Below are 24023 nucleotides of genomic sequence, written 5' to 3'. Positions count from 1 at the left end.
GTAGCAGCCGTGTTAGTCTGTTTCCGCAAAAAGAAAAGGAGTACTTGTGGCACCTTAGAGACTAACAAATTTATTTGAGCATAAGCTTTCTTGAGCTACAGCTCACTTCATTGGATGCAACACAGCATTCGATGAAGTGAGCCGTAGCTCACGAAAGCTTATGCTCAAATAAATTTGTTAGTCTCTAAGGTGCCAAAAGTACTCCTTTTCTTTTTGTAGATCTGTATAAACTTAGTTCTTTTATCATGATCTTCACAGCAGTATATTGTGTATTTAATGTCTGAAAGTGAGATGATTATTTTTGCATTTATAGCTAACAACGGAGATCTGTAGATTCCGATCGGGATTTGATCAGGAGGATGGATGGTCCCACGGTTTGGTCACTAACCTAGGAGGTCGGAGACCTTGGTTAAATCCCTGCCATGCCACAGACTTCCTGTGACCTTAGGCAGGACCTACTTCACAGTGGGGTCATGGGGATTAATATATTAGACTGAAGTGCTCAGATGCTAGGGAAATAGGGCCTTACAAATACCCAGAAATGGGTCTGGTGAGGTTCCCCACCACCACCCTTTGAAGACTGTTTCAGCTCCTGAGACTCTTTCAGAACTCATTTTTTTATTTGTTTGTTACTCCAGAAGTGAGGATAGTGGGACTCAGCGGTTCCGATAAACTCGCCGTTCTCCAAGGCTGCTCTGGGTTTCCTGGTGCCGCAGGACCTAAAGGTGCCCCAAGAGCTGCAGGAATGAGAGGTACACTCCCAGGCACTGAATGAGAACCTGATTTGAGTGATGATGAGGATGGATAGAAGTGTGAATGATTTCTCTATTTTTTCTTCATTTTGATAGCCTCTTGACATGAACCAGTGGAGAAGGCTGGGATCAGAATTGTTCATGTCAGCTTAGTTTGGGATTTCTATGATTTGATGTTTGGGTTACTTAGGGATCTATTATATGTCATGTCTTCTCATGGCCAGCATTTAGCAACACTATCTGCAACTCAGCTCTCTTTTGGGCACAGTTTTGTTTCTTTTAAAGAGTAGCTGCACTAGGATTGCGGTTGCCAACCGTCCAGGATTGTCCTGGAGTCCTTGGGAATTCAAGATTAATCTTTAATTAAAGATGGTCATGTGATGACACCTCCAGGAATATGTCCAACTAAAACTGGCAACCCTAACTAGGATGTTTATAACAAAAATAGCCAAGCTGTGTAGAAAACAGTTAGTCACAACAAACAAGTCCCACATCTCGACCTTCCTAAAACCTCAGCTAATCCTGAACGTACGAACTACAGTCAATAACCTGGCTGGCTGAGCCCAGCAGCACAGTTTGAAGCTTACCAGCCTGCATATCTAACAGCCCATTAGGAGGACTGGTTTCCAAAGGCAGGAGCCAGTTACAGAGGTTTGTCTAGACTAGACTGTGGTCCTGTTTTAACTAGAGTTAACTGATTAATAGCAGTTAAATGGCAATTAGCACAACGTAGGCACTAGTCTAAATGCTCCACAAATGTTTGTTCTAAGAAAAGTGTTTGTGGCTCAGCCTATGGTGAATGACAAATATTTGTGCCTAGTAAACAGATGATCATGCCCAGCTTCCTCAGTGCCTCTTCCACCCTGAAGAGTGACTTAATTGACCACCATCCAAGATGAGCCATGCCCATGGTCATCTCCTGCTCTGATATGGACTCTGGAGCATGTGTCCAAATGCTCTTGACATGGATTTCCATAGATGGAAAAGTCTTCACTCTGGAAGAAGCTTTATTTTGTCCCAGAGGGAAAGCATTATGGAGTAGTCACCTACCTGACACTCTGAATAACCCTGCTGGCTGAGGTCTTCTGGATGCTTTAGCGAAGGAGGAAAAGTGTCTCTCTTTGCTACCACTGTGACTGAAGCTAAGAAATGCAAATACCCAAAAATGCAAATACAGTATTCCAGTCCATTAGATGCAGTCTCAATCCAGCACTAAAGACACTCTCATCACCTCCCCTTCTAGTACATCCATCACAAGCCCCATCGTGACTTGTGAGGACCTCAGGGCAACAATCTGTCAATGATTGGGCAACAGAGTGATTATCATTCCTTACTAAGCCATTGGCAGAGTTGACCCATAGTTGAATACTACAGAGTCCCACTTGGTCCATCAATTTTTGATATCAGACCATGCACAGAGGTACACCACAACAAGTGGCATGGGAGTAGTCCCCTTACCCCCCAACATTGCACTGGAGGTGGTATTTATGACCCTCAATGGTGTCACCCTCCATTTCCAACACCATCCCAAAGTCAGCATCCAGAGCATTCCTGTAAAGAGGAGTTTAGTCCCCAAACCATCTGGTGTAATAATCCATGTCATGGAAGCCTTGGGATCCTGCACCAACACACTAGACTTAGCATGGATCTGCACACTGAGGCCACCAAGGACAATGATAAATGTTCAGTCCTTGGGGATACTCCCATGATAGGAATAATTGCCTTAACTATCCCAATTACAGTGTAAGACACTCACTCTGCAACAGACATGAGCTTAAAATAATTCTGCTCTCATAGAGTGTCCTTTCCTCAGACTGGCAGTTCACAATGGAAACACAAGGGGTGCCATGTAGAGAGAAATGAGCTGTTAGTCTTCTAGGTCCCACATGGTGGTGACAATACACTATATATGAATGATGTCCCCAAGAAACAATCTAGGCAATAAATATTGGAGCCGCTAGCTACTAAATCTTTGAGATATTCATAGGGTCAGATTTACAAAAGAGCTCAGCTATCACTAAGGTATTGAACTAGGTGGCCAGGATGGGGGTGTGTTTGTTTTGAAAGCCCAGAATGCTGGATGTGAGCTATTTTGAAATTTAGCCCATCAAGATTAAACTGTGTGGAAGTGTTGCTATGAAATCAAAAATTTTGCTGCCAGAGCACTTTTCGGGCAGTCATTTGATCAAAAATAGCAAATATAGCATTTCAATTCATTTCTTTATCACACCCATCACTATGGTATCTGGACACAGTTTACATAGCTTAACTAGGTCATTAATGTTTCCAGTAAGAGCAACTTCTCCCTACACCCTCTGGCTTTAAGGCAGAGGACAAAGAGGGAACTCCCAAATGTAACATGTCAACATGTCCTATAAGATATTTATCAGAGTAGCAGCCGTGTTAGTCTGTATTCGCAAAAAGAAAAGGAGTACTTGTGGCACCTTAGAGACTAACAAATTTATTAGAGCATAAGCTTTCGTGAGCTACAGCTCACTTCATCGGATGCATTTGGTGGAAAATACGGTGGGGAGATTTATATACACACACAGAGAACATGAAACAATGGGTTTTATCATACACGCTGTAAGGAGAGTGATCACTTAAGATGAGCTATCACCAGCAGGACGGGGGGGGGGAAGGAGGAAGACCTTTCATGGTGACAAGCAAGGTGGGCCATTTGCAGCAGTTAACAAGAATGTCTGAGGAACAGTGGGGGTGGGGTGGGGGGGAGAAATAACATGGGGAAATAGTTTTACTTTGTGTAATGACTCATCCACTTCCAGTCTCTATTCAAGCCTAAGTTAATTGTATCCAGTTTGCAAATTAAATTCCAATTCAGCAGTCTCTCGCTGGAGTCTGTTTTTGAAGTTTTTTGGTTGAAGGATAGCCACTCCTGAGAGTAATCTGTAATCGAGTGACCGGAGAGATTGAAGTGTTCTCCGACTGGTTTTTGAATATTTGTGGCACTTTAGAGACTAACCAATTTATTAGAGCACAAGCTTTCATGAGCTACAGCTCACTTCATCCGATGAAGTGAGCTGTAGCTCACGAAAGCTTATGCTCTAATAAATTTGTTAGTCTCTAAGGTGCCACAAGTACTCCTTTTCTTTTTGCGAATACAGACTAACACGGCTGCTACTCTGAAACCTGGTTTTTGAGTGTTATAATTCTTGACATCTGATTTGTGTCCATTTATTCTTTTACGTAGAGACTGTCCAGTTTGACCAATGTACATGGCAGAGGGGCATTACTGGCACATGATGGCATAGATCACATTGGTAGATGCGCAGGTGAACGAGCCTCTGATAGTGTGGCTGATGTGATTAGGCCCTATGATGGTGTCCCCTGATATGTGGGCAGAGTTGGCAATGGGCTTTGTTGCAAGGATAGGTTCCTGGGTTAGTGGTTCTGTTGTGTGGTGTATGGATGGTGGTGAGTATTTGCTTCAGGTTGGGGGGCTGTCTGAAAGCAAGGACTGGCCTGTCTCCCAAGATCTGTGAGAGTGATGGGTCATCCTTCAGGATAGGATCCCTGATGATGCATTGGAGAGGTTTTAGTTGGGGGCTGAAGGTGATGGCTAGTGGCGTTCTGTTATTTTCTTTGTTGGGCCTGTCCTGTAGTAGGTGACTTCTGGGTACTCTTCTGGCTCTGTCAATCTGTTTCTTCACTTCAGCAGGTGGGTATTGTAGTTGTAGGAATGCATGATAGAGATTGTCTCTGTCTGAGGGGTTGGAGCAAATGCGGTTATATCGTAGAGCTTGGCTGTAGACAATTGATCATGTGGTGTGATCTGGATGAAAGCTAGAGGCATGTAGGTAGGAATAGCGGTCAGTAGGTTTCCGATATAGGGTGGTGTTTATGTGACCATCGCTTATTAGCACCATAGTGTCCAGGAAGTGGATCTCTTGTGTGGACTGATCCAGGCTGAGGTTGATGATGGGATGGAAATTATTTCAACAATTTCCATCCCACCTCAACCTCAGCCTAGACCAATCCACACAAGCGGTCCATTCCCCCCCCATCCCCCGAATCTTTCTGTAACGTTCATAACTGAAGTGAAGCCTGCAGAATGAAACATTTTTTAGCATAACAAACATGTCTACATGTGGCCATCCAAATGTTGCAACAGCTCCTCCAATTACACACAGATGACTTTTTGGCCAGTGCCAGAACTCAAGTACCAGGAATATTTCTAACGTACAAATTAATCAGATTTGAGCCAGCACCATTCTGCATAGGGGTCTCAGTTAAGATGACCCAGTTAGCCCATAATTCCCATCCTCATGTGAATCCTGGGAGAAAGGCCAGTTTCCTGCTTAAATAAAGAATATCCTTCTATAAGAGATGTGATGACTAATAACAACCCTTTGGTCCCCTATATCTCCTTACCTCCAAGGATTACAAAGAGCAATTTCATAGAATCATAGAATATCAGGGTTGGAAGGGACCCCAGAAGGTCATCTAGTCCAACCCCCTGCTCAAAGCAGGACCAAGTCCCAGTTAAATCATCCTAGCCAGGGCTTTGTCAAGCCTGACCTTAAAAACCTCTAAGGAAGGAGATTCTACCACCTCCCTAGGTAACGCATTCCAGTGTTTCACCACCCTCTTAGTGAAAAAGTTTTTCCTAATATCCAATCTAAACCTCCCCCATTGCAACTTGAGACCATTACTCCTCGTTCTGTCATCTGCTACCATTGAGAACAGTCTAGAGCCATCCTCTTTGAAACCCCCTTTCAGGTAGTTGAAAGCAGCTATCAAATCCCCCCTCATTCTTCTCTTCTGCAGACTAAACAATCCCAGCTCCCTCAGCCTCTCCTCATAAGTCATGTGCTCTAGACCCCTAATCATTTTTGTTGCCCTTCGCTGTACTCTTTCCAATTTATCCACATCCTTCTTGTAGTGTGGGGCCCAAAACTGGACACAGTACTCCAGATGAGGCCTCACCAGTGTCGAATAGAGGGGAACGATCACGTCCCTCGATCTGCTCGCTATGCCCCTACTTATACATCCCAAAATGCCATTGGCCTTCTTGGCAACAAGGGCACACTGCTGACTCATATCCAGCTTCTCGTCCACTGTCACCCCTAGGTCCTTTTCCGCAGAACTGCTGCCGAGCCATTCGGTCCCTAGTCTGTAGCGGTGCATTGGATTCTTCCATCCTAAGTGCAGGACCCTGCACTTATCCTTATTGAACCTCATTAGATTTCTTTTGGCCCAATCTTCCAATTTGTCTAGGTCCTTCTGTATCCTATCCCTCCCCTCCAGCGTATCTACCACTCCTCCCAGTTTAGTATCATCCGTAAATTTGCTGAGAGTGCAATCCACACCATCCTCCAGATCATTTATGAAGATATTGAACAAAACGGGCCCCAGGACCGACCCCTGGGGCACTCCACTTGACACCGGCTGCCAACTAGACATGGAGCCATTGATCACTACCCGTTGAGCCCGACAATCTAGCCAGCTTTCTACCCACCTTATAGTGCATTCATCCAGCCCATACTTCCTTAACTTGCTGACAAGAATGCTGTGGGAGACCGTGTCAAAAGCTTTGCTAAAGTCAAGAAACAATACATCCACTGCTTTCCCTTCATCCACAGAACCAGTAATCTCATCATAAAAGGCGATTAGATTAGTCAGGCATGACCTTCCCTTGGTGAATCCATGCTGACTGTTCCTGATCACTTTCCTCTCCTCTAAGTGCTTCAGGATTGATTCTTTGAGGACCTGCTCCATGATTTTTCCAGGGACTGAGGTGAGGCTGACCGGCCTGTAGTTCCCAGGATCCTCCTTCTTCCCTTTTTTAAAGATGGGCACTACATTAGCCTTTTTCCAGTCATCCGGGACTTCCCCCGTTCGCCACGAGTTTTCAAAGATAATGGCCAAGGGCTCTGCAATCACAGCCGCCAATTCCCTCAGCACTCTCGGATGCAATTCGTCCGGCCCCATGGACTTGTGCACGTCCAGCTTTTCTAAATAGTCCCTAACCACCTCTATCTCTACAGAGGGCTGGCCATCTCTTCCCCATTTTGTGATGCCCAGCACAGCAGTCTGGGAGCTGACCTTGTTAGTGAAAACAGAGGCAAAAAAAGCATTGAGTACATTAGCTTTTTCCACATCCTCTGTCACTAGCTTGCCTCCCTCATTCAGTAAGGGGCCCACACTTTCCTTGGCTTTCTTCTTGTTGCCAACATACCTGAAGAAACCCTTCTTGTTACTCTTGACATCTCTTGCTAGCTGCAGCTCCAGGTGCGATTTGGCCCTCCTGATATCTTTCCTACATGCCCGAGCAATATTTTTATACTCTTCCCTGGTCATATGTCCAACCTTCCACTTCTTGTAAGCTTCTTTTTATGTTTAAGATCCGCTAGGATTTCACCATTAAGCCAAGCTGGTCGCCTGCCATATTTACTATTCTTTCGACTCATCGGGATGGTTTGTCCCTGTAACCTCAACAGGGATTCCTTGAAATACAGCCAGCTCTCCTGGACTCCCTTCCCTTTCATGTTAGTCCCCCAGGGGATCCTGGCCATCTGTTCCCTGAGGGAGTCAAAGTCTGCTTTCCTGAAGTCCAGGGTCCGTATCCTGCTGCTTACCTTTCTTCCCTGCGTCAGGATCCTGAACTCAACCAACTCATGGTCACTGCCTCCCAGATTCCCATCCACTTTTGCTTCCCCCACTAATTCTACCCGGTTTGTGAGCAGCAGGTCAAGAAAAGCGCTCCCCCTAGTTGGCTCCCCTAGCACTTGCACCAGGAAATTGTCCCCTACGCTTTCCAAAAACTTCCTGGATTGTCTATGCACCGCTGTATTGCTCTCCCAGCAGATATCAGGAAAATTAAAGTCACCCATGAGAATCAGGGCATGCGATCTAGTAGCTTCCGTGAGTTGCCGGAAGAAAGCCTCATCCACCTCATCCCCCTGGTCCGGTGGTCTATAGCAGACTCCCACCATGACATCACTCTTGTTGCACACACTTCTAAACTTAATCCAGAGACACTCAGGTTTTTCCACAGTTTCGTACCGGAGCTCTGAGCAGTCATACTGCTCCCTTACATACAGTGCTACTCCCCCACCTTTTCTGCCCTGCCTGTCCTTCCTGAACAGTTTATAACCATCCATGACTGTACTCCAGTCATGTGAGTTATCCCACCAAGTCTCTGTTATTCCAATCACGTCATAATTCCTTGACATCACCAGGACCTCCAGTTCTCCCTGCTTGTTTCCAAGGCTTTGTGCATTTGTATATAAGCACTTGAGATAACCTGTTGATCGCCCCTCATTCCCAGTATGAGGCAGGAGCCCTCCCCTCACAGACATTCCTGCCTGTGCTTCCTCCCGGTATCCCGCTTTCCCACTTACCTCAGGGCTTTGGTCTCCTTCCCCCGGTGAACCTAGTTTAAAGCCCTCCTCACTAGGTTAGCCAGCCTGCTGGCAAAGATGTTCTTCCCTCTCTTCGTAAGATGGAGCCCGTCTCTGCCCAGCACTCCTCCTTCATGGAACACCATCCCATGGTCAAAGAATCCAAAGCCTTCTCTCCGACACCACCTGCGTAGCCATTCGTTGACCTCCACGATTCGACGGTCCCTACCCAGGCCTTTTCCTTCCACGGGGAGGATGGACGAGAACACCACTTGCGCCTCCAACTCCTTTATCCTTCTTCCCAGAGCCACGTAGTCCGCAGTGATCCGCTCAAGGTCATTCTTGGCAGTATCATTGGTGCCCACGTGGAGAAGCAGGAAGGGGTAGCGATCCGAGGGCTTGATGAGTCTCGGCAGTCTCTCCGTCACATCACGAATCTTAGCCCCTGGCAAGCAGCAGACTTCTCGGTTTTCCCGGTCAGGGCGGCAGATAGATGACTCAGTCCCCCGGAGGAGAGAGTCCCCGACCACCACCACCCGCCTTCTCCTCTTGGGAGTGGTGGTCGTGGAACCCCCAACCTCAGGACATCGCATCTCATGCCTCCCAACCAGCGGAGTCTCCTTCCGCTTTCTCCCCCCAGACCTATCATCTGGTCCACTCTCCGCATTGGTACCTGTGGAGGGAACATGAAAGCGGTTAGTTACCTGTGTCTGTGTTACTGGAACCCGGACATTCCGCTTACCTCTTCTGGAGGTCACATGTTGCCAAGCTTCTTCACTGGCCTCTTGGCTCCTCTGTGCAACCTGCTCTATATCTTTAGAGCTTTGTGCCCCTAGAAGGCTATCCTGAGTTTGGTCCAGAAAATCCTCAGTCTCTCGTATACAACGCAGGGTCGTTACCTGTTGCTCCAGACCTTCAATCTTCTCTTCCAATATGGAGACCAGCTTGCACTTTGTACAGACAAAGTCGCTTCTGTCCTGTGGAAGAAAGACAAACATGGCACATCCAGTGCAGGTCACAACAGCTGAACCCCCCCCTTCCATATCACCTACCTACTATGAGCTTCCTCAGAGACGTTGGCAAGATGTAAGCCTCACTGGGCTCACTCCAGGCGAACTCCCAGGCAAACTCCTGCTGTGAGCTGCTCTGCTGTCCCCGCTGCTCAGCTGGTTCGCGAGGCTCTGGCTATTTTTAAACAGCCAGGCTTCCCTGACGCAAACACACAGACACCCTAATGCCCGCCCCCTGCAGGCTAGCAGCCAATCAGACACTCACTCAGGCTCTCTCCCTGCCCTCCCAGCAAACACACGCTCGGATACTTCCTCAGCAAGCAAACACACACACTCGGATACTTACCAGTCCCAGGCAAACTCCTGCTGTGAGCTGCTCTGCTGTCCCCGCTGCTCCGCTGGTTCGCTGCCGCTCGGTATTTATAATACCCTGCCCACGTTCCCTAGTACACAGGGGGGATGCTGCATTCTGAGGGTCCCAGGTGATGGAGTGCTGGTGCAACCTGCTTCCCCATTCATGGCTGGCCTGCTCTGTCCTCCAGCAAAAACAAACAAACAAAAAGAAAAGGCTGAGCTCTCTGCCTGCTTTTTACCCATCTCATTGGAAGCTATTTGCACCCTCAAGGTACTCTGGCGTGTGTGGAGAATTCCCACAAGTGCACAGACTGAAATTGACCCTGGCTGTTGCCTAGGACATCCTTCTCATCTAAGGAGGGCAGGTGTCTTGCAACTCCTCTCCATTGGTGGGAATGCATCATCCAGTTGACAATGAAAGAAACACCAAGGAATAATGGCTCATGAAAATACAAACCCAGCAAAATTAACACTGAACTTATAGCACTTTTTGTGCATCTCAAACCCAGAGGCATGTAGTCATAATTGATAAGCATTTTTATTATAGACACCATGAGCAGTTTACAGAGTCACTCCTTTCTGATTTAATTTTCCTGCACAGGAGAGAGCGAGCTGGACAGCGTACAGTGTAAGAAAGGTGAGTGCTTCCTGGAATTTCTGGTCAGTCCGCTCATTCTGCTCCAGGGACACAGAACCTGGCTTCAGAATGCAGAGTCACATTTGATTCTCCCCCAGCTGTTGTAGGGGTCATGGTGTCTGTCACACTATCCCTGGCCATGACATATACACATACCCAATGGCGAAGCTCATTTTAAATGGATAGTCTCTTTAAAGAGCCTGCCTCAATTTCAGAGCTAAAACCACTGAGTGTAGTTTTCAGTTACTGCACTCATCCAAGGTATGAGAAGACTAATAAACCCGGTACCATTGTGTGGGCCACAATACACAGACATCATGCTGATCAATGGGGCGGTTGCATAGATTGATGCACAGGCCCCCAGTCAGTTAAGAATTGAGGATTTTTCTGCTCTTCGTCAGCTGGTTTTGTTCTTAAGACACTAGACTGGCACTTAAACGATCCAAGTTCAATACCTGGCTCTGTCACAGAGGTTTAGTTCCAGTACAGTGGGCTTGTGATGTCTCTTTAGCCATGTTTTTGTTCTAGACAGCTTGCAATAATGTTGAATTTTAATAAGTATTATTAAAAGTGGGGGCACTGCTGGCAGGGACACGTGGCCTGAGGCAGGCGAGACACCGGCCAGCAGGAGGCGTTCCAAGTGCTGAAAGAGCTAATTCCCAGATGACCAGCAGGAGGCACCTGTGGCAGCGAATCTCAGCTTCACTACAGGCCCCCAACACAAATCTTGATTCCTGTATCTGTCTGCCTTCCATTGCCACCATAGAAGACCCTACCTTTCTCTTAACAACACTTGTTGCATGGGTGGCTGGGCTCAGCAGCTGAAGCCATGCTGGGAAAATGATTGTTTTCCCTTCTGAAACGATGCTTTAAAAACATGATTCACTTTTATACGGCTGATGTTTCCTGGCCCTGATCCTCTCGTGATATAAACCTGCAGTGATTTTCTCCCCTGAGAGTCATTCCCTGTTATAGAGTTAGTGTGTCAGGCCCCTGATGCTGTTGGTTTTACAGAATCATTTCTGGATCATTGCATCTGCACGTTAGGGATGTTTCCCTTGTGCAAGATGTAAGAAGCCCATACCCACATGTTGGGAAACAGAAGGGAGTGAGAACAACTGACATTCTGCGCTGACAATTTTTGTAACGACTGTGAATAAAATAGAGCATTGCAGGAAACAGTGCTGTGCTTCTGTGTGTTTTTATTAATGGGAGTTGTGGATTTAAACTGCTTAGGTTATGTCCACACTTATGGTGGAGTGCAAAGTACAGGCTCTCCATGTGTAGCGACATGCTGCACTGAACAGTGGGCTGCATCCACACTTGTCACTGCAGAGTGACGCTACATACCACAGCAAAAGGTTCAGGCAATGGGGAGCTGCCAGATGGTCAGAAATCTTCCTTACACATGAAGAGATGCATGGGTGGAGATGAGAATCCAAAGCCCCCGGTACTTGAAAGTACAATAACACCATGCCAAAATTCTTTTGAATCAGCGTTCCCTTTCCTTCCTATTGGGTTCCACGGCAGCTAAGGAGTGGAGCAAGTGCTAGCAGCCAGATGGGAAAGTAACACTGTCCTGAATGTGTTCAGGGGTGGTACCAACTGGATACAATCTAATGGTGAGGAAATAGAGGCACTATCGTCCAAACATCTCTAGTTGTAGGTGCCACCTGGTCCCTCAAAATGCTTAACCCAAACTCTGCAATATTCAGATTCATAGAACTTAAGGCCAGAAGGGACCATTAGATCTAGTCTGACCTCCTGTACATTGCAGGCCCTTACATGTCACTCCATTATTCCTCTGTTGAGCCCAATAGCGTGAGTTAGACTAAAGCATTTCAACCCTCAGGAGGCTAAACTGTTGAGTGCCATACACACAGAACAGGAGAGACCACAATGCCAACTAGGCCCCTGCAGTGACAGAGAATTAGACAGGTGAGAGATCAGATAGGCCTAGGTGGTGATCCATACCCCATGCTACAGAGGAAGGTGAAAAAACCCAGATGCTTGGCAATCTGGGGGAAATTCCTTCTTGACCCAAACTCTGGCAATCAGTTTGAACCCCTGCAGGAAGACTCACAAGCCATGCATCTGAGAAACAGGCCTCTCTGTACCACCCCAGAGCACTGGTCCACCCCACCCAGTATCCTGTCTCCAGCTGGGGCCAATCTCTGATGCTTCAGAGGAAGGACAAAAAAAAAAGGCCCCAGAATACATCAAGCCAATTGTGCATCGGGGGAAAAACCCTTTCCTGACCCCTGAAGATGCCAACGGAAGCCCACACACATGAAATTTGATAAGTTGCTGTCTTAGTGCAGAGTTGCAAATGTTCTGAATATTCTGAGGGTAATGCAGCTTCCCTTTCTCTCCAAGGCCCATGAAGGAAGGGAATGAACTGGGGCTTCATAGAAGCTGCCATGTTCCAATCAGCAATTAAATGAGGGGCACTGTGTTTTAACATCAGATACGCTGACAGACCGGCTAGGTAGATCTCATTCCCAAAATGATCTCTTGCAACTATTAGACTGTCACAATCTCAGCCATTCAGTATTTTTCTGGATGCATAACGTCCAGCAATTAAAGCCAGAAGGTGCAGCCTACTGCTCTTGAACATCTCAGGGATGAGCACAGGATAGGTAGGGAGACAAGTGGTTGAAGTTTTCAGCCTTCCAGTGAACCCACCCCATTGTTCTGATTTATCCAGTGTTCTCAGCCCTGCTGACACATCTGCCTCCCTAACATTGATGATAGCACATGAGGAAGTAGTCTTCACCTAACTGTATCTAATTAGGCTGCAATACCCCAAATGAGCTTGTTAATCTGTCAGGAAGGAACTATACTGTGTGGTTTTTATTTATTCCATAAAGGGCCTAGCGCATTTCTGGGTGCTTTATACATCATCATCATCATGTCTCTGGTGTCAAACCACAGGGATGAATGTAAGAAGTTTATCCGTGTAGCTACAACCTCCTGACTGGATTGCAATCTTTTGGTGGTCAGTTCGGCGGCATGCTATTCATCAGCACCCAAAGGGACTGGTGACTTTTAAACTAACATGGAAACTACCTTAGTTTTGGGTATGACTCTCAATAGCTAATGTCTTTGGAGCAGAGTCCTTTGAAAACTCTTCTTCCAGTGGAGATTGAGACATCTGGCTCTCTCTCCTCCTGAAATGATATTTGATACCCTCCTAAAATTTTCAAGAGCAGATCCTCCAGTACCAATCTCAGCCCGGATTTAGCAAGTCTAGTTCTACTTGTTTACAGCAAAGACAAACAACTGAAATAAACAACTTATGTGTCACCTTACGTAAGTCATGCTGTTTGTTTGTTACCTCCCCTTGTTCCTAATATCTTGAACAAAACATCCCTACTCATTATTTTGTCAAACCATCTTGTTTTGTACTAAATTGAAATGTATCTGTACTAGCTAGAATATCTAGTGCCTAGTACACTAGCAACAACTTTGCTAAGCTCATGTATTTTGCTTTAATACATGGCCTGACTTTGATTCATAGCCTCTGGTTCAAGTCTCGGGTCTTGCACCAGGCCCAGTGCTTCAGGCTGTCTCTCTATTACAATGAGAGATAAATGCAACATTCGCACTGAAATGCAATGAATGGTATTTCTTTATGAATGCAAAAAACAGGCCAATTTTCAAAAAAATCACTTGGGTATATGAATTTTTCATGTGAAATTGGGCCATTTTACAGCAAAATAAGCCCACTTTGAGTAGAGGTGCTTCAAAATTAAAATTTACCAGTTTGATTTATTGAGGTAGAGGAATACAATCCAGGAAACATTTTGTATGAAATGAAAATTGTCAATTTCCCATGGGTTCAGGCACATTTAGATTTTTTATTCATTCATTTAGCTAAGCATCTTATTGTAAAATCCCAAATTAGCGTACTAGTAAATCTGGTAACCAAGTAATTCACTTGGGAGGAAGGATGCTCTTCCAGTTAACAGAGTAGTAGCCATGTTTGCGCTGTAGCTCACGAAAGCTTATGCTCTAATAAATTTGTTAGTCTCTAAGGTGCCACAAGTACTCCTTTTCTTTCTTCCAGTTAAGGCACTAAACTGACCTTCCGAAGATGTGGGTTTAAATTTCACCCCTTCCACCGACTTCCTGTGTGACTTTAATCTCTGTGTTTTAGTTCCTGTAACAGTGCCAGACTCACCACAGCAGCACCTCCTGCTGGTTGGGTTGGGGATTAGCTCTTTCAGCAGTGCGCCTTCATTAGTGCTGTCTCACCCACTGTTACTCTCTTGGTCTCCACCATCCTCACAGTTAGACCCACGTCACTCCTGGACCGCGGCATCTGCTTCTGGACACTGCCCTCTGGCTGTGCCCGCACCACTGGCTCTCCCTCCACCCCCCTTCCAGGGACCAGCAGCTTCAGGTTCTATCTCCCACCTCAGTGGCTCACTGCAGTCCTCATCTAGCCCCTTCCTCCAAGGGCAAACTGCAGGCTGGCTTAGCCGCTCTCATCATTGGCAAGTGGTGGGGCCCCAACCCACCAACTGCCCTCCTCCAACTCTCCTCTACTGCCTGCTTCCCTGGGCCACTTCCCCGTCGCCCCAGCACCTTCTCTGGCCCTATGTGTCAGGGCCCCAGTCTGGCAGTCGTCAGCCCAGAGCTCCCCCAGCCTCAGCTGACCCTGCCCAGTCTTAGGTTCTTCACTCTCTAAGAGCCAGTTCTTCTCCCTTTGCTCTCCAGAGAGAGACTGTCTTTCTTGCTGCCCTGTGGCCTTCTTATAGGGCCCAGCCTGGCCCTGACTGGCTCCCTTCCACGATTGGGGCTCTGTGCAACCTCTCTGGCTCGCTTTAACCCCTTCCATGACAGAGTGCGGCAGCTGCCCCACTACCGTTCCCCGTCAGTAATGTCAGGATATGAATGCGTTTCTTCTCTTTTCTATTTAGATTATAACCACTTGGGGCAGTGACTGCCCATTTAATGTGTGTACATGTACACTGCCAAACACAATGGTACATGACAATAACGTCTTCTGTATTTCTCTATAAATGTAGTTCCTTTAGTTGTGAAGATTCATCTAATTCCTCTCCCTCCAGTCAACTTCTGTAGCATTTATAACCAGTCAAAAAGTCTGAGGGAAAACTTTATACGTTCTAATTTATTGAGTTCCCCCAAACCCACCCTGGGGGAATTAGCAAAACATTTCTGATCCTAAATCCTTTGTCATTGTTCTTTTTTTTATTGCCTTCATTGTTATAATCATGATATTTGTATATTACAAACTTCACTCCTAGATCTGAGCTTGACAGTTACTAGATTTATAGCCAGTGAATAGGACAAAGGGAAGCTTGCTTCTGAGATTATTTCCACTCCTGCAATCCTTCCTGTACCATTTTTTCTCCCCAGGGGTGATGATTGTGGGTCTCAGTGTTCTGATAAACTCTCCAGTCTCCACAGATGCCCTGGGATACCCAGTGCTGCAGGTCCCAAAGGAGAACCCAGAGCCGTAGAAATGAGATGAGGTACCTCCCCAGGCACTGAGTGAGAATTAGACAATTCCAGCAGTTGGGGCTAGATCCACAAAGGTACTTAGGTGCCTAACTGCCTTTTAAGGGACCTGAATCCACCATGTAGATGCTACTGACATTCTCAAAACCACCGCTCAGCAGCTGCCCAACCCTCAAGGTGCCTAAGTTGCCACCAGTAATCACATGCAAAGCCACCTAAATATAGATGCCGCCCCACAGATAACAAAGGAACACTCCAGCTTCTCACACTAGAAGTTCCCCCACCTAGCTCACCCGTGGGGCCCAATCATATAGGCATGGTCAGAGTACACCTCACCTACACAGAACACTGGGGTATCGGTGCTCCCATCCATTCCTTTGCCTAGTGGTTAGGGTGGAGGAGATCTAAGTTCAAATCCCTTCCCTGCCTGATTTGGAGCAGAGACTTGAGTCTCCTATATCCCAAGTGAGCATCCTAATCACCTGGCTTTACTACAGTGGGTCTCAATCTCACTTGTTGGAGCTGGTCCACTATGTATAAAATAAATATGTATTAGGCCAAAGAGCAAGAATGGTTCTACAGAGCAATGGTTAGGGTCCTCAGCCAGGATAGGAGAAAGTCAGGTTCAAGTCCCTGCTCCAATTAATATGTAATTATTTATACAAAGTGGGACAGCTCCAACAGGAGAGGTTGAGAGAGGCCTTCCCCAGAATAGCCAATAGCCTGCTGATTAAGACATCCAGCTGGGATGTGAACTCAAGTCCCTGCTCCAAATCAGGCTCATCCTGACAAACACTCTAAGAGGAGGAGAATTGAAGTGTAACCCTTCTGCCTGTCAGAGTTGGCAGCAACAAGGGCCGGGTTCAGTATCTAGGGGCTCCGTTCCAATAACACAATGCAAAACCAGCTCGAGCTCCCAGTGACCAGAGACAAATATATACCACCACCATGCCCCCTGGCGCCTCTAAGAGGCAATACTTCCCCTCTCGCAAGCACCGAGTCTGAGTGTAGCAAAAGCCTTTTAATAACAGAGAGAAGCAATGTGGGATTATGCTGGCGAAACACCACCAACAGGACTCATAACACAAACCATAAGCAAAAACCCACCCCAAGCAAATTGGATCGTGTTCTTTCCCATTGGTTCTTGAGTCCAGCAACCCAAAAGTCACCCAAAGTCCCAAAAGTCCAAAAACCCCAAAGTCCACCAACCCAAAAGTCTCTGTCTCTATCCTTGGTGAGTCCAGAGTTCAAAAGTTCATCTGCAGAGTTTTAACCCCTCCCCCCCAGCCTGTGTGGAAATGGGGTGGGGGTGTAAAGGGGCACCTTACATGCTCTGATAGCCAACTTCCCTGCCTCTCCCTGGGTTTTGCTGCCAGCCGCTCCTCTCCAGTAGCCATCCTGCAAGCTGCACTGCCAGCTGCTCCCCCAGTAGCCATCCTGCAAGCCACTCCACCAGGTGCTCCTCTCCAGCAGCCATCCTGCAAGCCACTCGCCAATATATCTTCAGGGTCCCTACTACTTAACACAGTACTCAGTGATTTCAGCTCATAGTAGAGGAGACCTAGTGCTGATACACTATTGGCCTAAAGCAAAGCCAGCTCTAGAATCTGCAACCAGACTCATAACAGAATTAAATAGCTCTGCTATTACACAGTGGAGAGAAGAAGGTGATGCAGTTAACATTTAGGGTCCTTAGAAACAGCCCATCCCACAAAACAAAAATATCTATCATCACCCTCTACCCATTCACTGAGAATTGGAACCCATGTCCCTTGCCTAGTGAGTGGTACTTAGTTGATGGTGAGTCCCTCCATAATGACAAAAGGCCAAGTACAGTTCCACTGTCCTTGATTCACATAATCAGGATAACAACAATTTATTCTTCCTGCCCTAATAACAGAGAAACTGGAGATCTCACAGTGACCATCTAAGCGGGGTGGGTGTGCCTAAGCAAATGAGATCAGCCCCTGAAGTTCTTTTCCACAACCCACCACAACTCAGCACCAGATGTCAGGGTAGAGCTCATCCTGACTCTGCTGACATCAGTAAACAACAACCCCCCCCCCATTCCACAGTCCACTCCCTCCCAATTAGCCTGGGGGAAACGGGTTTTGCAGCATACCTGAGAGCTTAACAAATCCAAGGCAGGGGATGAATCCCCTAATTGAGGGATTCTAATAGCCTGCCCGAAGCTCCTTCCTTCTCCTGGGGAGGAGGCTCATCTCTGCTATGGCAGTAGGGCACAGTGGAGGGACAGTCTCTCAGGGAACCAGGTTCCAGAACTCTCAGGACTTCATGGGTTCACACACATACACTTTGAATTCCATCCAGAAGCCAGGTCAGGTCCTGGAATGCTGATGTCAAGTTCTCTTGTCATGGAACTCCATTTAACACCAGTTATCCAGAGAACCTCACAAGGACCCTGGAAATAAGATATGCAGGGAATGCTAAAAAACATCCTGATCACAGCACAACCCTCTCTCGCCCTGCAGTGAAGGACACAGACAGCACAACGACCCTGCTCTGAAACACTGTCTGTTTCCTTTCCTTTATCATGCCACAGAACAATAGAAGCCTGGGGGGTGCGGCTTAGAGGCTGGTTACTTGCATATCTGATGCCAGGACACTATGGCTAGGCTTTTCAGAGCAACCTATGGAGTCTGACGATTCCTGCCTACAAGTTATCAGGCAGAAGACTAGACAAAACAGGAAGTTAGTTGCACAAACGTGCTAACAGCTGTGCCTTTTGAGAAGAACATTCCCTGCTTTAACAAGTTATTTACCATTTTCCAACCTGCTCTTTTAAAAGGGGCTCTTCCCCAAGTCTACTGTATTTCAGTCTTAGAAATACATCCCTGCTCTTCTCCTCATGGTGCCTTTATTTGTAGCATTGGAACGTACTGAAATTTCATCGGTCTACTAGAGACGCTCATAGCAGTTAGTCTGTAGGACTCCCAGCTAAAGGGGCTCATCCTTAGCTCACATAGTGGTTTACACAGGTTTTACGGTGGAGTTACACTGGGTAAAGGAGACCACAGTGAAGCCAGGGAACTAAAGATAGCAGACGTGGGAGCGTGCTTCATTTTCATTTGGTGCATGTGAAGTGTTTAGCTTTGTTATTTTCACAGCTTACACACAGAGAACTTAGATAAAAAAATAAAAGACTCTTGCTGGATGGTTGCAACATCACTACATTACTTCTTAGAATTCAAAACAATAAACACAAGAACCCCAAAACAGAAAGACAAAGCAGGCTGCTCCCTAAAACAGAAAGGTACATTGCACCCCACCTTGCTCTCAGAGGTCTATCTGCAAGCTGACTGCTGCTTGGCCTAGATTGCCCACTTCCCTATAGAGTATGTCAAGACCAGGAAAACCCTGGAAAGTGATAGGTCAAAATTATTTCAATACACTACAAGAATCATATAAAATATTCAAGTCTTCATCTGCCTTTGAGGAGAAAGAGTTGCTCAGAAGATCCCAGGCAAGATGGGACCAGCAGAACAAAAAGGTAAAGTAATAAAGAACAGATAATAACTGTTTGTGCAGTGTGTGCTTGAAACACCAGGAGAGATTTATAAATATTTGGATGCACCCTTCAGGGTACATTTTTGTAAAGTGTTTTATTCTCAGTGAGGCAGAGCCTTTCCCTGGTGGCCATGGAGGGCAGCTCGGCAGCAGAACCACGGCAGTAGCCCTCAACGAGGAGGTAAGATTTGGAGAGGGGCAGAGAGGCAGGTCATGGGACAGCCTCAGGATGCAGACAGTTTATTTGCTGCTGCTTCAATTCACTGGCCTTCCACCTGGCAGCTCAGGTGCAGAAGGCCACTTCAGCCAATAGTCTGAAACATGGACAGCGGGTGAACTCCCCCCACACACACACCCTTTGGGGAAGCTAGCCCTTGGCCATGCCCTTTCCGCCCAAGGTCTTGCCCCCCACAACATGGCTGGCCCGACCCCCAAGCGCCAGGCCGCCAGCTTGAGCTGAGTCACCTGGCTTCAGGGAAGCGAGGCAGGGCCACAGGGTGGAGCATGGGTGGGGCCACAGCCTGAGTTAGGGGAGGCTTAGCCTCCCCTGGCCTGAAATACCCTTTAGGGAGCAGACCTGCTGGTTCCATGGATCTCCCGCCCTCTGTACACTTCTAACCAGCTACTCTGGCTGGGTCCTGGCATGAAGACTTAGCCTGAAATATTTATCCTGACCTCAGTTGTGAGCCTTCCCCTCCCCTCATTGATATTTCTGCATCTCTGCTCATTTTTTTAATCTTTTTTTTTTTATCAGGAGTAAAAGCTGATGCTGGCTCCTTTGGACTGAAAGGCCAGGAAGCGCAAATAATCCAGAGCTTGTCTATACAGCCTCATAGTGAGGACTACATGGGTGTGATTTGCAGTGTGCACTAAAGTGTTGCACTTTAACTACCCCACGTAGACCTTGCTAGCATGAGCTAAAAGTACCTAATTTACAATAATATAATCCTATCAGAAACAGGACTGTGTTAACATGAACTAGACACCTTTGAGTTTGAGCTAGCAGTGTCTACATGGTGCAGTTATAGAGGAACACTTTGATGCGCACTACAAATCACACCCATGTAGTCCTCACTACAGAGCCATGTAGACAAATCCCAGTCTCTATTTGAAGACTTCAAGCAATAATCACCACTTCACTTGGTAATTTCTTCCATTGGTTAATCATCCTTACTGTTAAAAATGTGTGCCTTATTTCTAATTTGAATTTGTCAGGCCTAAATTTCCAGCCATTTGTTCTTGTTACGCCTTTCTCCCCTTTTGAAGAACCCTTTAGTACACACAACCTACCTGAAAGGTCAGACATTTGGGGCAATTCAACTTGTAACCATGTGTAGTAAGTCATTAATGTTGTTTTAATCCAGGTGATTCCTTTAGCAATTTAAAGAACACATGTTTCGGAGTAACAGCTACGTTAGTCTGTATCCGCAAAAAGAACAGGAGAACTTGTGGCACCTTAGAGACTAACAAATTTATTAGAGCATAAGCTTTCGTGGGCTACAGACCACTTCATCGGATACATAGAATGGAACATATAGTAGGAAGATATATATACATACAGAGAGAGAAGGTGGAAGTTGCCATACAAACTGTAAGAGGCTAATTAATTAAGGTGAGCTATTATCAACAGGAGAAAAAAACTTTTGTAGTGATAATCAAGATGGCCCATTTAGACAGTTGACAAGAAGGTGTGAGGATACTTAACATAGGGAAATAGATTCAATATGTGTAATGACCCAGCCACTCCCAGTCTCTATTCAAACCCAAGTTAATAGTATCTAGTTTGCATATTAATTCAAGCTCAGCAGTTTCTCCTTGGTGTCTGTTTTTGAAGCTTTTCTGTTGCAAAATTGCCACCCTTTAATCTTTTACTGAGTAGCCAGATTTCAGAGTAGCAGCCGTGTTAGTCTGTATTCGCAAAAAGAAAAGGAGTACTTGTGGCACCTTAGAGACTAACAAATTTATTAGAGCATAAGCTTTCGTGAGCTACAGCTCACTTCATCAGATGCATCCGATGAAGTGAGCTGTAGCTCACGAAAGCTTATGCTCTAATAAATTTGTTAGTCTCTAAGGTGCCACAAGTACTCCTTTTCTTTTTGAGTAGCCAGAGAGGCTGAAGTGTTCTCCTACCGATTTTGAAAGTTATGATTCCTGATGTCACATTTGTGTCCATTTATTCTTTTGTGTAGAGACTGTCCAGTTTGGCCAATGTACATGGCAGAGGGGCATTACTGGCACATGATGGCATATATCATATTGGTAGATGTGCAGGTAAATGAACCTCTGATGGCATGGCTAATGTGATTAGGTCCTATGATGGTGTCACTTGAATAAATATGTGGACAGAGTTAGCATCGGGCTTTGTTGCAAGGATAGGTTCCTGAGTTAGTGTTTTCGTTGTGTGGTGTGTGGTTGCTGAAGAGTATTTGCTTCAGGTTGGGGGGCTGTCTGTAAGCGAGGACTGGTCTGTCTCCCAAGATCTGTGAGAGTGAGGGATCATTTTTCAGGATAGGTTGTAAATCTTTGATGATGCGCTGGAGAGGTTTTAGTTGGGGGCTGAAGGTGGCGTTCTGTTATTTTTTTTTGTTGGGCCTGTCCTGTAGTAGGTGACTTCTGGGTACTCTTCTGGCTCTGTCAGTCTTTGTCCACACCCACAACTATTTCACATTTGGGGACAATATATACCTTCAAGTCAGCAGCACTGCTATGGGCACCTGCATGGCCCCACAGTATGCCAATATTTTTATGGCTGACTTAGAACAACGCTTCCTCAGCTCTCGTCCCCTAATGCCCCTACTCTACTTGCGCTACATTGATGACATCTTCATCATCTGGACCCATGGAAAAGAAGCCCTTGAGGAATTCCACCATGATTTCAATAATTTCCATCCCACCATCAACCTCAGCCTAGACCAATCCACACAAGCGGTCCATTTCCTGGACACTACTGTGCCAATAAGCGATGGTCATATAAACACCGCCCTATACTGGAAACCTACTGACCGCTGTACTTACCTTCATGCCTCCAGCTTCCATCCAGAACACACCACACGCTCTACTATACAACCGCATTTACTCCAATCCCTCAGACAGAGACAAACACCTACAAGATCTCTATCAAGCATTATTACAACTACAATACCCACCTGCTGACGTGAAAAAACAGATTGACAAAAGTTTTTTTCTCCTGCTGATAATAGCTCACCTTAATTAATTAGCGTCTTACAGTTTGTATGGCAACTTCCACCTTCTCTGTATGTGTATATATATATATATATATATATATATCTTCTTACTATAGGTTCCATTCTATGCATCCAATGAAGTGGACTGTAGCCCACAAAAGCTTATGCTCTAATAAAATTGTTAGTCTCTAAGGTGCCACAAGTACTCCTGTTCTTTTTAAAGAACACACTGCTTTCAATCATAGACTGCAACAATGATAAACATTCACGCAATTGGGTCTGTAAGGAAGCCTGGTGGTACAATTCTTGTCATTTCACCAGCCTGAACAGGAAGTACTGCCTGAGAGCCAATGAGACCAATGCAGATGTTGGAAGACAGGCAAAGGGTACATATATTCTTACCAGCTGTCAGAGATGAAATGTACGCCTGCTTAGATGAGCAAGAAGACTGACTGTGCTGAAGGGTATATTCATCTCCAATCATGCTACTGGGCCAGTTCATATCATCTTTTTTTTGTGGATGGTGCTGGGGTCTGAGAGTGGAAAGTATCTATACTTACATGATGGGGCCACTGCTTGTCCCTGGATATCTTCCTGCCTGCCCCACATCCTGTTGTTACTAAACGTGATCACTTCCTGTGCCCACAGCTCAGTGAGCCTTAGCACATAGAAAATATACAGCTTTGATGGCAAGCCAAACTTTGTATTCTACATGCCAAGCAATGATCCTACAAACAGGGAGTTAAGAACAGAGACCTCTTGGCCTGGATCACCAGATGAGAAGGCTCAGAGCAAGACACATTACGGAGACAGACATAACAGAATCAAGTGATTTTTAGAAAAGGCCAGACATTCCAGATTTGCTGAATCAGGGTCTGTGTCATCCCTTCCTAGTTCTGTAAAATATTCCTTTTCTCCAACAGCAGCATTTGCTTAGGTTTTTCTTTTGACAGGTTGATTGAATTCCACAAGTCAATCACACCCCTCTGACCATAGCAATAGAAGAGGGTCCTCATCTTCTTGAATTTCTACAATTTTTATTCCGCTTTAAAATGTCTGCCCCTGGTTGGAGGGCCTCACAAACACTCCAGCAAGCAAATATCAAGCAGCAGTCCCCCTGTAGGGAAATGCCCACAGCCAGTGAAATGAGGCCAAGTCAGTAAGCTAATGGTGGCTTGGTGGGAACTGTTTCATACCAGGCTGAATGTTCCCAACTATAACCAGGCCCTTGCTAACCCTTCCAAAAGAAAACCACAAGATGATCCTTATCATTCATACACAGCTAATGTATTTGCAACAAGGCAGGGCATCTCCCCAGCTTGCTAAGGCCTCACTGCCACACCCATGGACTCTTTAAAGCCGATCCACAATCTTAAACAAACAAAACACAGGTCTTCAACTCACCCTTTACATTTTAGGCTCTCCTGCTACCTTACCTCCTGCCTCTTGCAGCTTCCTGGTTCACTCACTCTATCTCAGCCTCACTCATTTGCTCTCTCTTTAACCCTCTATAGCCCCAGGTACAGACCTGCCCCCTTAATTGGGGCAAGTGGGAACGCCTGTTTTGGCCCAGGAGCACTGGACCTACTGTCATTTACAAGGGCCAGCCATCCTGTGACAGTTTGTTCCTGAAGGAAGGAAGGAAGGAAGGAAGGAAGGAAAAAAATAATAACTCATTTGGAGGGGTGGGGAAAGCTCTGGAAAGA

The 24023-nt window shown here is 46.1% G+C and overlaps 1 long non-coding RNA gene across 1 annotated transcript; it reads right to left on the bottom strand.

The window, feature by feature from the left end:
* Nucleotides 1-478: 478 nt before the first annotated feature.
* On the bottom strand, nucleotides 479-20661 carry LOC122456855. The gene is made up of 3 exons (XR_006275962.1): nucleotides 20523-20661; nucleotides 12158-12164; nucleotides 479-493 (listed from the first exon to the last, which is right to left on the bottom strand). It is a non-coding gene; the product is annotated as an uncharacterized LOC122456855 (long non-coding RNA).
* Between the last annotated feature and the right edge of the window lie 3362 nt (nucleotides 20662-24023).

Source organism: Dermochelys coriacea, chromosome 16 (genome assembly GCF_009764565.3).
Source record: "Dermochelys coriacea isolate rDerCor1 chromosome 16, rDerCor1.pri.v4, whole genome shotgun sequence".
Taxonomy (NCBI): domain Eukaryota; kingdom Metazoa; phylum Chordata; order Testudines; family Dermochelyidae; genus Dermochelys; species Dermochelys coriacea.
The sequence above is the reverse complement of the archived record's forward strand: the minus strand, read 5'-3'. Positions and strand labels throughout refer to the sequence as shown.